Source organism: Giraffa tippelskirchi, chromosome 3, assembly GCF_054371585.1.
Source record: "Giraffa tippelskirchi isolate mGirTip1 chromosome 3, T2T-mGirTip1v1.2.pri, whole genome shotgun sequence".
Taxonomy (NCBI): domain Eukaryota; kingdom Metazoa; phylum Chordata; class Mammalia; order Artiodactyla; family Giraffidae; genus Giraffa; species Giraffa tippelskirchi.
Window position 1 is genome coordinate 791,951 of NC_137277.1, and position 14,457 is coordinate 806,407.

The 14,457-nt window shown below is 51.8% G+C and overlaps 1 protein-coding gene and 1 non-coding gene across 4 annotated transcripts in view; one reads left to right on the top strand and one right to left on the bottom strand.

Moving 5' to 3' along the window:
* The window catches only part of PRKCA (protein kinase C alpha), a 289,903-nt gene that overhangs the window by 148,472 nt on the left and 126,974 nt on the right, over positions 1–14,457 (bottom strand). The gene's annotated exons all lie outside the window — the stretch shown is intronic.
* On the top strand, positions 4,091–4,163 carry TRNAG-UCC (transfer RNA glycine (anticodon UCC)). Its single transcript has one exon. It is a non-coding gene; the product is annotated as a tRNA-Gly (tRNA).

Here is a 14,457-nt window from a genome sequence, read left to right on the forward strand (position 1 = left end):
TGCTTGAGATCAGCCTCTGCTCATGCTTGCTTTTCTTTCATGGATGAGGTAGGAATAAAATAACACAGCTTCAGCAGCGTTCTCCTCACGTAATTTCTTTTCCTACCATGATTTTTTCTTCATTGATCAAAGAAAGAGTCCTCTCATACTAAAAATATCCCAGCACAGCCAGAATCGGGACCTATTTTTTTCCTCACCTACTGGGAGGTAAGGTTATTTCACCTACACGAGTACTAAGTTATTTTTAAATCCTGCCTCCTTCTCCTCTGGTTATTCTTTTATAATACACAAGAGGGGACCCGGCAGCCCTTGTGCTCTCTCTAAGCACCCCAGCTGCTGTGCAGTCCACCCTGTGATTGTCAGCAGAGATGGAGAATGGAACCCACACCCGAGCCTGAACACGTGGAGTGCTCTGCGAACACAGCTCACAGGCAACTCTCAAGCTTGCCACAAGCACGGAAGTCAGGCCTCTAAATCACGTGGGACCTGCACAGAGAACCGTGTGTCTCTCACCATCCTCAGCGACCATCCATGACGCTATCTGGCTGGTCCACCACCTGTGAGAACAGTATCGGTGTCAACAGAGTCAAAACAGCAATTCTCTATCAAGTCAAGGCCAAATTGAGCAGAATCTCAGTAACCTCTGCTCACTGACTTGCTGATTTAACACATCTGAGAGCCACCTAACCCGCTGGATTGTGCATAAGCGCCGAGGACAGGGAGACAGAGGTGGGCTTTGGCTTCAAGGGGCAGCCACGGACAGCAGTGATGGAGACACTGACTGACCGCACAGGGTCATAAATGCCTCCAGCCAGGGCTGTGCGGGGGGCGGAGGACCAGAGGAGCCACTGAGTGGGGCAAGGGGGCAGGCCACGGAGGGAGAAGGGGTGGTCAGGGCAATCTTCTGAGAGAAGAGATGCCCAGTGTGGTGCTAAGATCCTAAGAGATGCCCAGGGTCCTCAGGTCCTAAGACCCTACGAGATGCCCTAAGGTCCTAAGAGACGCCTTAAGACCCTAAGAGATGCCCCAAGACCCTAAGAGATGCCCTAAGAGATGCTCAGGGTCCTCAGGTCCTAAGACCCTACGAGATGCCCTAAGGTCCTAAGAGATACCTTAAGACCCTAAGAGATGCCCTAAGAGATGCCCTAAGAGATGCTCAGGGTCCTCAGGTCCTAAGACCCTAAGAGATGCCCTCAGGTCCTAGGAGATGCCCCGGTGGCAGGAGGTGTGGGCAGGAGATGCCCAGGTGAGGTTCAACTTGTGGTCAGGGAATAAAGAACCCACATGTCTCAGAACCAAAAAAAACCAAACTATAAAACAGAAGCAATATTGTAACAAATTCAATAAAAGCTTTAAAAAATGGTCCACATCAAAAAAAAAACTTAAAAAAAAAAAGATTCTCTTAGATATAAATCATTCTCAAGGCTTTAAATCCCATATCTACTGCACTTACCTAGAATGGCTGACATTCAGAGTCTGGTGGGTAAACGGGTATTCTGCTTCCATAAGACTGACTTTTGCATTTTATTTTCGAGTGAATTTTCAGACTATGTAGTCTTAATGTGAAGTTTATGGAGAACGTGCTTTTTTGGCTGGGGGGCGGGCATGCAGACATCCGGCCACACAGCAATCTTCAGGTCCACCTAGCATAGCCAGTCGATTGCCATATGGATGGCATTATGGTCATAGAAAGAGCTTCCCTGGCGGCTCAGATGGTGAAGAATCTGCCTGCAATACCCTGGGTTCGATCCCTGAGTTGGGAAGATCCTCTAGAGAAGGGAATGGTTACCCACTCCATTATTCTTGCCTGGAGAATTCCATGCACAGAGGAGCCTGGCGGACTACAGTTCACGAGGACGCAAAGAGTTGAACACCACTGAGTGACTAACCCTTTCACTGTCATAGCCATAGATAAGGAAGAATCTCCATCGATCCTAGGACATCTCCTTTCAGTGGGAGGAAGCAAACAAAACCCGGTAAGATTTCATCACGTCTCATGTGACAATAACATGCTTTCATTCATCTGAGCAAGGAACACTGACTGAGGACTCACCACCTGCCGGACGCTGCTCCAGGTCAAGTACAAGAGTGAGCAATACAGCATCCGTGCCTTCAGGGGCTTCACGCTGGTGGAAGAGGCACACAGCCCAACAACAAATAGAACAACATGGTGTCCAGGGTGACACAGAGAAGGCTGAGCGCCGAAGAATCGATGCTTTTGAACTGTGGTGCTGGAGAAGACTCTTGAGAGTCCCTTGGACTGTAAGGAGATCCAACCAGTCCATCCTAAAGGAGATCAGTCCTGAATATCCATCGGAAGGACTGATGCTGAAGCTGAAACTCCAATACTTTGGCCACCTGATGCGAAGAGCTGACTCATTAGAAAAGAATCAAAGCAAGAAGAGAAGGAGGCGGCAGAGAATGAGATGGTTGGATGGCATCACCAACTCAATGCACATGGATCTGAGCAAACTCTGGGAGATAGTGAAGGACAGGGAAGCCTGGGGCGCCACAGTCCATGGGGCCGCAAAGAGTCGGACATGACTTATCGACTGAACAACCACCAGCAGGGGTGACAAGGAAGCGCCTGGGGGGGCAGATGAGCGGGAATGATGAGGGCGGGGGTCTGAAAACACCTCTCCATGTGCCGCCGGACAGAGACCTGAACGACACAAACGCGCGTCGTGATGACCCAGGCATGAGCTGCTCCCACAAGGATCCATCAGCACCGAAGCCCTTGGGTGCAAATGAGCGTGTCAGCCTGTCCTGTCCGAGAGCTAGACCGGAAGCAGGTCACAATCACCACGGGCCTCGGTGTCCAGAGTCTGTATTTCATTCCCACTTCTCAGTAATGGCCACGCAAGTCCACTGCAGGGAGTGGACCGGGCAATGGAAGGATGTGGTCTCCCTGCTACACGCAAAACCCCGGTGGGGCTGCTGTGCAGGCGACAAAGTACAGGAGGCAGGCAGAAACAAAGGGCCAAACAAGATGCCCTCCGGCCACCTGCACAATTTTCAGAGGCTGTGCCACTGGACGCTCCCATCACTAGGCTCCTGGATGACCTGGCGTTTGGTATCTAGGAATATAATGGAACCAAAGCACAGAGCTGCAAGCAGCCGGCGGGCGTGTAGGAAGGTCTGCTTCAGATACGGACACGATCCCTTTTCGTGTTTTCTACTTGCCACCTTTCTTCCTCACTTCCGGCTCTGTGCCTTCGGTTACTCTAAATTACAGATTCGTAATGAAAAAAACCTGATTCCTATGAATTACCTAACCCCCGGTACATCATCCACACTCGGCAAATGCAGATGCAAAGAGCCTCCCTTTCTAATTTTAAGACCCACTGTGTGAACTCTGTGTGTTCAAGCCTCCCTGGTCTTTTGTGATTAATTTTAGTAACGGGAGAACAACCTGCTTTAGAACAAATGAGTCATGATGCAGCTTCACATCTAAAAACCAAAAATCACCCTCCTGCCCGGAAAATATCATTTTCAAGTATGAAATTTCTACCCCATGTTAACTCCATGAAGCTTCCTGCCCTGAAAAAGAGTTGGGGAGGAGCAGGCTAGGAACTTGAGGTTGCAGACAGCAAGCAAAGTGCACATTGCCTTTGGAATGGTATTTGTCTTAGGCAGGTTTATGACATGAGAAAGAAAAAAAAAACCTTCAACTGCTATAAAACAATTTATAGCCTGTGCAATTCAAAACATTCTTTCACCAGCCGCCTCATAAAAATATAGATTTCTCCTGAGCATGAATAGCAGCCTCTATGACTTCTGCATGGATTATTTATCCTGGCGTGGCGAGGCATGTCATGGACACATACCTCTGATTTCAAACTCGAAAGAAATCAAAGGTTCCTGACTCCTCAGCTGGTGTCCTTAGCTCATCATTTCTCTTCCTCTTGAATTGTGAGCTTATAAACCTCTCCAGATTAACTGTAGAATTAGCAAATACTTCAAGGAACATAAATCTGAAACATGCAGCTGACAAAACAAGCATTTTGTTTTAACAGGTTGTTTGCTCCATCAACGTTTACCCAAAAAATAAATACGCTCATTAAGTTAAAAAATTCCAGTCACAGGGACTTTCCTGGTGGTCCAGTGGTTAGGACTCTGTGCTTCCACTGCGGGGAGCCCAGGTTCAATCCCTGGCCAGGGAACTAAGTTCCTGCACACCACTTGGCATGGCCAAAAAATTAAAAATAAATAAATAAAACAAAATTCTGCTCGCACAGTTAGCAAGCATAGTGCAGTGGGCATAATTCCCTCCAATAGGGAAGGTTCCTTCCACACATTAAAAAAAAAAATCTTGTTGAAGGAAATTCACTTCCTAAAGACTAAAATCAAGAAATGACTGGAATTGATTCTGAGAGAATCTCATGAAACATTTTACAGATATCTTACTTGAGCTGAAAAAATTATTTTCTATTTTGGGATCAGAGACTTCATTTGTTCTTCCATTCACTCGACACATGTGCACGATCACCTGCGAGTCAGAAGTCATATGAGACACTAAGGATACAGGAATGGCTAAGGTTTAGGGGGAGAAAATATTACAGTGTGAACACAAGAAGTCTTCCTGTAGTAAACTGCTAAAGTAACGGCCCGCGTGACTCACCCCTCCCAGGACCCACCCACACTCTTCTCCCTGCCCGCTGCGATGGTTCATTTTGTGTGCTGTGGGCTGCCCAGATATGTGGTCAGACATTACTCGGTGTCCTGGGAGGTTGTCTGTGATGAGATTAACATTTAAATGGCTGCCAGCCTCCACAGCTGCATGACCTAGTTCTACAGAAGAAATCTCTGTGTGAAACATACACATACACCTGTGCATGTGTGCACACATACACACACACATATGCCCCTGTGCACCACTGTCAAAGGTCTGGACAGAATTCCTACTAAAAATCAGTCCAATGACTGATATTGTTTTGGACCCTTGCTCTCACTGTCAATAAAGAAATGTCACAGTGACGATACCTAGAGAATCCTCAGTAATCTTCCCTCCTCTCCTGTCCCGAGAAAATGCACCTCTTTCTGTCCACAGACACCTCCTGAATCTCTCGCCAGAAGAAGGGGATGACAGAAGATGAGATGGTTGGATGGCATCACTGACTCGATGCACATGAGTTTGAGCAAGCTCTGGGAGTCAGTGATGGACAGGGAAGCTTGGCATGCTGCAGTCCTTGGGGTCGCAAAGAGTCAGACATGACTGAGCGACTGAATTGAACTTACTAAATCTCCCGCTGGAAATTCATTAAACAGAAAAAACAGAAAGCAGAGCCAAGGTGAAGAAGGGATTAGCTAATTGAATGGGACTCCTACTTCACCTTCTGAAAGAGTGACTCATTAAAACCCAGGAACCAGCTCTGGCGTAAGCCAAAGAGCTGTCGGGATGCGGGTTCAGCTCAGGGAGAGACAACTGTGATGAAGCTGCCAGAAACTCAGTGTCCTGGAAGCCCCACCTTCACCTTTTTGAGGAGAACCCGAATCAAGTCTCCAAATGGCTCCAGGCTCAGCTGTTTCCATCACCTGCTCTGCCCCTCACTCATGGGCACTGTGGGCCTCCCCGGTGAATACTTTTACTGTCAGCATCTTGGGTGCATGTGTTAGTTGCTCACTCTTGTCTGACTCTTGCGACCCCATGGACTGTAGCCCGCCAGGCTCCTCTGTCCAGGGGGTTCTCCAGGCAAGAATACTGGAGTGGTTGCCATTCCCTTCTCCTGGGGATCTTCCCAACCCAGGAATCAGACCAGGGTCTCCCACGCTGCAGGCAGACTCTGCTGTCTTAGCCACCAAGGAAGCCCACATCTGTTCTCTGCATCTGTGTCTTTTTGCTGCAGTGCCTAAACGATCACACCACACTCTCAAAGGCTGACAGGAGTCAGGCAGGGAGACTGTGATGAGCTACTGGCCGTGTGTGTCATTCTGAGAGTAGAGTCCCAGAGGTTTCCAGAGGTATTCGAGCAGAGGCAGCTTCAGCCACCAGACTAAGTCAACAAGCCCTCCTGGTGACCCCCTCAAGAACAGGCATCCTGGTCCCCTGACTTCCCCACGAGGCACTTCGTTGCCACCACACACCCCCTCTTCTCACTGGTGTGTCCAGAGAATGAATGCCCCCCCACCCGCTGCCCCTTCAGCACATCGGAACTGCAGCTGGGGAAGCAAGTCTCGGAGGCTATTTTTACTCCTGAACTCAATTAATTTGGCGCAAAAGTAGCAGGAGTCCCTTCCCTTGCAGGAAATGCTTCTGCTGCTGGGCGTCTGGTTCATAAAAATCCACCCACTGAGAAGCAGAATTAGCACAGGAGCTCGGGCTGAATAATCCTCTTCCACGTTTCCTGTGGCAGCACTGCACCTGAGGGACAGGACCCAGGTGTGAGCACTGAACGTGAGGGGCGGGACCCGGTGTGAGCGCTCAGCATGAGGGGCGGGACCCAGTGTGAGCGCACAGTGTGAGGGGTGGGACCTAGGTGTGAGCGCTGACCGTGAGGGGCGGGGCCCAGTGCGTGAAGGCACAGTGTGAGGGGTGGGACCCAGGTGTGAGCACTGAGCGTGAGGGGCGGGACCCGGTGTGAGCGCTGACCGTGAGGGGCAGGACCCGGTGTGAGCGCACAGCATGAGGGGCGGGACCCGGTGTGAGCGCACAGAGTGAGGGGTGGGACCCAGGTGTGAGCGCTGACCGTGAGGGGCGGGACCCGGTGTGAGCACACAGTGTGAGGGGCGGGACACAGGTGTGAGCGCTGAGTGTGAGGGGTGGGACCCGGTGTGAGCACTGAGCATGAGGGGTGGGACCCAGGTGTGAGCGCTGACCGTGAGGGGTGGGACCCGATGTGAGCACTGAACGTGAGAGGCGGGACCCGGTGTGAGCGCACAGTGTGAGGGGCGGGACCCAGTGTGAGTGCTGAACGTGAGGGGTGGGACCCAGTGTGAGCACACAGCGTGAGGGGCGGGACCCAGGTGTGAGTGCTGAGTGTGAGGGGTGGGACCCGGTGTGAGCACACAGCGTGAGGGGTGGGACCCAGTGCGTGAAGGCACAGTGTGAGGGGCGGGACCCAGGTGTGAGCACTGAGCATGAGGGGCGGGACCCGGTGTGAGCGCACAGCGTGAGGGGCGGGACCCAGGTGTGAGCGCTGACCGTGAGGGGTGGGACCCGATGTGAGCACTGAACGTGAGGGGCGGGACCCGGTGTGAGCGCACAGTGTGAGGGGCGGGACCCAGGTGTGAGCACTGAGTGTGAGGGGCGGGACCCGGTGTGAGGGGCATGGACGTGAGGGGCGGGACCCGGTGTGAGTACTGAGCGTGAGGGGCGGGACCCAGGTGTGAGCGCTGAGTGTGAGGGGCGGGAACTGGGTGTGAGGGGCAAGGAGCATGAGGGGCGGCACCCAGTGTGAGCATGGAGCGTGAGGGGCGGGACCCGGTGTGAGGGGCGCGGACGTGAGGGGCGGGACCCAGGTGTGAACACACAGCGTGAGGGGCGGGACTCGGGTGTGAGGGGCAAGGAGCATGAGGGGCGGCACCCAGTGTGAGCACGGAGCGTGAGGGGCAGGACCCGGTGTGAGGGGCGCGGACGTGAGGGGCGGGACCCAGGTGTGAACGCTGAGCGTGAGGGGCGGGACCCGGGTGTGAGGGTAACGGACGTGAGGGGCGGGACCCAATGTGAGCAAGGAGCGTGAGAGGCGGGACCTGGTGTGAGGGACGGGACCCAGGTGTGAGCGCTGAGTGTGAGGGGTGGGACCCGGGTGTGAGGGGCATGGACGTGAAGGGCGGGACCCAGTGTGAGCAAGGAGCGTGAGGGGCGGGACCCGTGGGCGAGCACGGAGTGTGCTCGCAGGACTTCTGAGGCCTTGGCTCACAGGTCCCCTGGGGGCCCACCAGGACCCGCAGAACACACGGGGCTCCCTGACGTGTGCTCTTTTTTCCAGTTCTCTTGCAAGGACATGTCACCTGAGTTTACACGTAGCTGCGCTGGGCGAGCGATGCAACTCCCTTGGCTTCCCAGATGACGCAGTGGATAAAGAATCTGCCTGCCAATGCAGGAGACACAGGAGATGTGCATTTGATCCCTGAGTCAGGAGGATCCCCTGGAGAAGGGCCTGGCAATCCGCTCCAATATTTCTGCTTAGAGAACCCCTTGGACACAGGAGCCTGGTGGGCTGCAGCCCATGGGGTCACAAACAGCCAGACGCAACTAAGCATGCACGCAACTCCCTTAAGCCAGCAGGAGACACTGGAAAATACTGGTCTATTTGTTTTTAAAAGAACGTTTTGAAAACAATTGAAAATAAATCTTAAAAACGTCACCACCTTCAGGAAGTCTTTCTTCATTAGATGCGCGCTCCCCTCCGCTCACACTCAACAGCGTCTTATGTCTCCCACTGCCAGCGGCATCACCGGCAACCTTAGAGCCTGAGGCTCCATGTCCTTTCCACCAGAGAGAGTGAGCAGGATGGTGCGACCTGTCCCGTCACCTTTCTGTCTGCAAAGCGTGAAGCCCTCTCTAGACATTTGCTGTTGTCTAGTCATAAGTCATGTCCAATTCTTTGTGATCCCATGGACTGCAGCACGCCAGGCTCTTCTGTCCATGGGATTTCCCAGGCAAAAAAACTGGAGTGGGTTGCCATTTCCTTCTTAAGAGGATCTTCCTGGATCAGGGATCAAACCCATATCCTGCATTGGCAGGTAAATTCTTTACCACTGAACCATCAATGAACATTTAGTGACCGAGTATTACTTAGGACTGAAAACAATTTTAAAGATCACAAAGTTCAAACTCCGTATAGATGACTAAGAAAACTATAGTCTTCTTCACAAAGGTTGACTTGGCAGGGCCAGGGTCCCCATTTCCACTCTGAGACTCTCTCTGCTGAATTTTAAATGCCACTTTTCAGCGCTCGCACCTTTTACACATTACACTTTACTTTGTCGGTTCAGGAATACAAAAAATGTTTGGGTTGTAACAGGGTTTTGCCCACATAATTGTCTTTTTTCCCTATTAAATGTAAAAAGCACACTCAGAACATAGATCTGCTAATTGAAATTATTTCTAGATTTATTTTACATGTTTAGAGTTTTGTTATGAATGCAGCTTTGAAAAGTTGAATTTTAAACAATTTAGTGGCCTTTTTTCCTCTGCTCGGCTTCTAAGACACAGAGGAGAGCCCGGGAACAAGAGAACGCACACGGCTGTCAGAAGGTAGAGCAGGCGGGGTCGTGCCCAGGATGCACGGCCACCTGTGGCTCCAGCCACAGTTAGAACCGGACAGGGGACACCAGACTGGCTCCAAATCGGGAAAGGAGTGCATCAAGGCTCTACATGGTCACCCCGCTTATTTAACTTATATGCAGAGTACATCATGAGAAACGCTGGGCTAGATGAAGCACAAGCTGGAATCAAGATTGCCGGGAGAAATATCAATAACCTCAGATATGCAGATGACACCACCCTTATGGCAGAAATCAAAGAAGAGCCTCGCTTTTCTCCTTGCTAAACAGCCTCTTGATGAAAGCGAAAGAGGAGAGTGAAAAGGTTGGCTTAACACTCAACATTCAGAAAACTAAGATCATGGCATCTGGTCCCATCACTTCATGGCAAATAGATGAGGAAACAATGGAAACAGTGACAGACTTCATTTTTGGGGCTCCAAAATCACTGTAGATGGTGACTGCAGCCATGAAATTAAAAGACGCTTGCTCCTTGGAAGAAAAGTTATGACCAACCTAGACAGCATGTGAAAAAGCAGAGACATTACTTTGCCAACAAAGGTCTGTCAGTCAAAGCTATGGTTTTTCCAGTGGTCAGGTATGGATGTGAGAGTTGGACTATAAAGAAAGCTGAGCGCCAAAGAATTGATGCTTTTGAACTGTGGTGTTGGAGAAGACTCTTGAGAGTCCCTTGGACTGCAAGGAGATCCAACCAGTCCATCCTAAAGGAAATCAGTCCTGAATGTTCATTGGAAGGACTGATGCTGAAGCTGAAACTCCAATACTTTGATTCCAAGAAGTGACTCACTGGAAAAGACCCTGATGCTGGGAAAGATTGAGGGCAGGAGGAGAAGGGGACGATAGAGGATGAGATGGTTGGATGGCATCGCCGACTCGATGGACATGAGTTTGAGTAGGCTCCGGGAGTTGGTGATGGACAGGGAGGCCTGGCGTGCTGCAGTCCATGGGGTCGCAAAGAGTCGGACACGACTGAAGGACTGAACTGAACTGTGCGCTGGGTCCCACGTTTGGTTCTGAGTCAGTCATTTACGGTCAATGCTCTTGGCTTCTTCAAATGGCTTGGTTGACAGTCTTCAGACTTGCAGGGGCACTCAGCTCAGAAGTTTACCACCTTTTAACAAGTTCCTTCATTTCCTCTCAGGTGCCTCGGCAAACATTCTGGGGCCTGGCTGACCCCTGAGGCCATCTGCCTGCAGGGGGCTCCCCCAGGTGTTATTTTTAAATTCCCTGAATCCGACTCAGTTGTTCCGCTCAGATATAAGAAGTGTGAAGCTACAGGAATCCTTTCTCCCCGGACAGGCTGGGGCACTGGTGAGAATGCACCAGGTGAGTAAAACCAGGACGCTAAGCAAAAATGCTAACCGACCCCGGGAAGCCAGTGACCTCCAGGGCTTGAAACTTTCAACAGGCCACTCCCCACTCCCCACAGACACTTTCTCTAATGTCCACTATCTAACACAGGAAGCCTTCCAAGGCTTATGTCTAAAGAGCTGCTGAGCATCTGTATTGTTTTAATCTCATCACATAAGATTTTCCTCTCCCTGCTCTTTCCAGACTGAAGGGGTGAGTCTGGACGTGATCTTTCCCAGCAGGGCTGAGATCAGTGTGAGCCTCTGACAGGGATGCTTTGCAGCTTTCCTTACTGGAGGCACAGAGAAAGCAATGTGTGGGAAAGCAGGATTCGGTGTGCTAACACTCACGCACATGCACACACCCTGGAAGCCCCAGAGCCTCACGGAACGAGGGGCTTCAGGAGCAGACACAAGTCAGGAGGAGCAGAGGGGCTCCGGACTGAAGCGCATTGGGGCCATGCCTGGTGGGCCTCACCCACCCCGGGCAGAGCGAGGACGGGAGACCCAGCAGGGCAGGCGGCCGGGGCAGCTGAATGAACGAGGGCACCTGCCCTTCAGAGGAACAGCGTCACCGTGCTCGCTCCCCAGAGCCGAAGGAGGTGACAGTCCCCCCACCACCTGCCCAAGGCTGGGCTCCAGTCTTAACTTGGGGGCCAGAGGGGTAAAGAGCTATTTCTAAACGTGGACCCGTTTTGCCTTATTTCTTCATCCTCCTATAAAACTCTGCATGCGGCGCAGGGGCGCTGGGCGCTGTGGGCGCACACCTGCAGACCCAAACTCTGCAGCAGCTCCACACGCCTCTGCGATGCGTGGGGGCGCTCTGCTCACTCTGAGCCCCGGATGAGAGCCCGTGTCCCGCATCCAGCGGCGAGGCTGGACCCCCAGCAGTGTCAGCGATCAGGTTACCCTCCAGCATCGGGGTCTTTGAAAATCTTTCTTTTTCGTCTCTGCTTGGGCTGCAGAGGCTTGTGCTTCAAGTCTCCGAAATCATGACTTTTCTCTATAAATAAGATGGGAGGGAATTTCTGACCAGAGAACGCTACTTGTCCACAGGGGTTGGGGAAGCTAAGAGACTGGTCTGAGGGTCTCCAGGGGGTCCCTCCACTGAACCCAGAAATCTTTTCTCCTCAGGGTTCCCTGCACATCTGCAGCCTTTCAGCCAGGCTGCTCCTTCGGACTTGAGGATTATCTCTGCTCAAAAGAATGTTGGGGCTGCCCTGGTGGCTCAGTAGTAAAGAATCTGCCTGCCAATGTAGGAGACACAGGTTTGATCCCTGATCCAGGAAGATTCAACATCCGCAGAGCAACTCAGCCCGTGTTCCACAACTACTGAGCCTGTGCTTGAGAGCCCGGGAGCCAGGAGTACTGAGCCCAGGCGCAGTCACTGCTGCAGTCTGCCTGCCGTGGGGCCCGTGCTCTGCAATGGGAGAGGCCGCCGCAGTGCGAAGCCCACGACCGCAGCTAGAGAGAAGCCCCCACTCTCAGCACCGAGGGCAAAGCCTGGGCAGCACCAAAGACCCGGCACAGCCAAAATCAAATAAATACATAAAACATTTAAAAAAAGGAATGTCGAGCTCCCTTCCCATCTGGTTCCTGCGATCCAGGTACCGTTAGGTTATTTTTCAGTACTTTTCTGTTCCTTTCATCTGGAAGGTGGCAGAGGAAGTATTGCATCTGGGTGTTTCACAGGATCTGTGACTTCTTTTTCCTCCTCTCCAAATGCTCTGGGGTCTGCTGAACTCAAACCACAAACCCACAGACACTGGGTGTCTTAAGCATTCACTGTGGTATGAAAAAAAAAAGTATTTTTTTTTAATTTCCGGAGGTGGGGGAAATGTTTGGGGTAGTTTTATGCTCTTAAATTAGGTTTCACTGTCGCCAACCCTTCCATCTCTGATCGGGCCTTTTTCATGCCCTCCAGCGCACAGCAGGCAGCAGGCTGTTCATGTGCTTGCTGACCACAAGACGACAGGCCAGGGTCCCCTCTCCTTCCCTCACAACCCTGAAAAGAATCGCCACAAACCCACCTGGGTTCCAGGGACAACAGGATGCTGCCCCAGGCCATTTCGTTTTCTTTCCTCAATATTCCTCAGTCTCCACATGGATAAAATAAGGTTAATCCAGAAAAATCTCTAATAACCCTTGTGTGCTGTGCTCAGTCGTGTCCAGCTCTGGGGACGGTGGTCCGCCAGGCTCCTCTGTCCAGGCCAGAACACTGGAGCGGGTTGTCAGGCCCTCTTCCAGGGGATCTTCCCGACCCAGGGACTGAACCCGTGTCTGCTGTGTCTCCTGCACTGCAGGTGTAGGTTCCTTACTCCTTCCAGCTCTATAATCCCGTGACCTTAAACACATCCCCCATCCTCAGCTCGGCTGTATGTCCTGACACCTTCATGTGCTTCCAAGTACTTCTCTAGTGAGTTCAGTCTGGGCAGTTTGGAGATTTGTATGATAAATAAACCATCCTGCACGCAGACAGGAAGCCCCAATCACAGGTCTCTGAATGTCAAGGACCAAAGGCAACACTGCCCATCGGAAAAGAACTCGCAAACCTTTTTGACTGGACAGGCAGGATGGGCCGATTCCTTTTGCACCTTTTTAATACTCACACACTTCTTTTCCTCTCGAATTAAAAAAAAAAAAAAAACTCAGAGCGTAAACTTTGAGGCTATTAAAACAGGAGTCACGTCAGCACATGCAAAGAGGAAGAGGAGCAGAGCCCGGCGGGTCAGGTGGCCAGTGCGCCAGCCGCTACAGTCCCAGAGCAAAGAGCCCTCCGCTGACGCTCTGCCCCTGGCTCCAGGCTCGGAGGGGGTGGCCTGTGATCAGTCACAGCAGATCAAAATTCTGAGCGTGAAATGAGCTGCCAAAGACAATTCACGGGCAATCCCAGCAACAGCCGAGGCTTTCTCAGGTTAAGAGTCTGTCCTGTGCAAGCCAGGATCGTGTTACCATCTTGGAATACTGGGGGCCAACAGAGACTCAGAACAGAATCACAGACCTGCCCAGAGTCGTCTGACAGCCTGTTAGTCGCTCAGCCGTGTCTGATTCTTTGCAGCTCTATAGATTATAGCCCGCCTGGCTCCTCTGTCCATGGAATTCGCCAAGCAAGAATACTGGAGTGGGTTGCCATGCCCTTCTCCAGGGGATCTTCCCGACCCAGGGATTGACCCCGGGTTTCCTGCATTGCAGGAGGATTCTTTACCATCTGAGCCACCAGGGAAGCCCCTTTAAGGAACCATGAACCTGGCCTCTCACCCTCTTGGTCCCCACCCAACGTTCCTCTCTCATCCCCTGTGGGATGGACATCCTCAGAGTTCTCTCCTGGCCTCTAACTTCTCTTCTTCTCCCTCTATAGTCTCTCTCCAGCAAAAGAACCCACTTCCAACACTTGAAACAAACAAACAAAAAACACAGAACAATTGGAGCAAGTGCTTGGAGCACACGATTTAAGCGACAGTGGCCTCAGAGGTTTGGCATGTGCCATCCAGATATGTCCACTGTCCCTGGCCTCCCCGCAATTCCTTTTTCAGTTACAGTTATGACTTTGCCTGTCACAGCTCAGACTCTGCTCGACACAATGTATTTTTAACATTGGATAACTCCCCTGCCTCCAAACTCCCCCTCTCCTCCATGGATCCCGCTTTCAGCGAACAAGGGAGGCCACGGCCAGAGCTAGGGCCCAGGCCCACGAGTTCACAGATGTTCACAGCTGGGCAGCTTCAGGGGTCATCTGTCCAGTGGAATAGATGTTGGATTATTCAAGCCAACAGGAGCATCTGCAACACCTGATGAAAAGGCAGCAAGAAGTCCATGAAGCCAAGAAGGAACCGCCTATGATGTCGGCCAAGAGCAGTGACAGCCCAGCCAGTTCACTGAC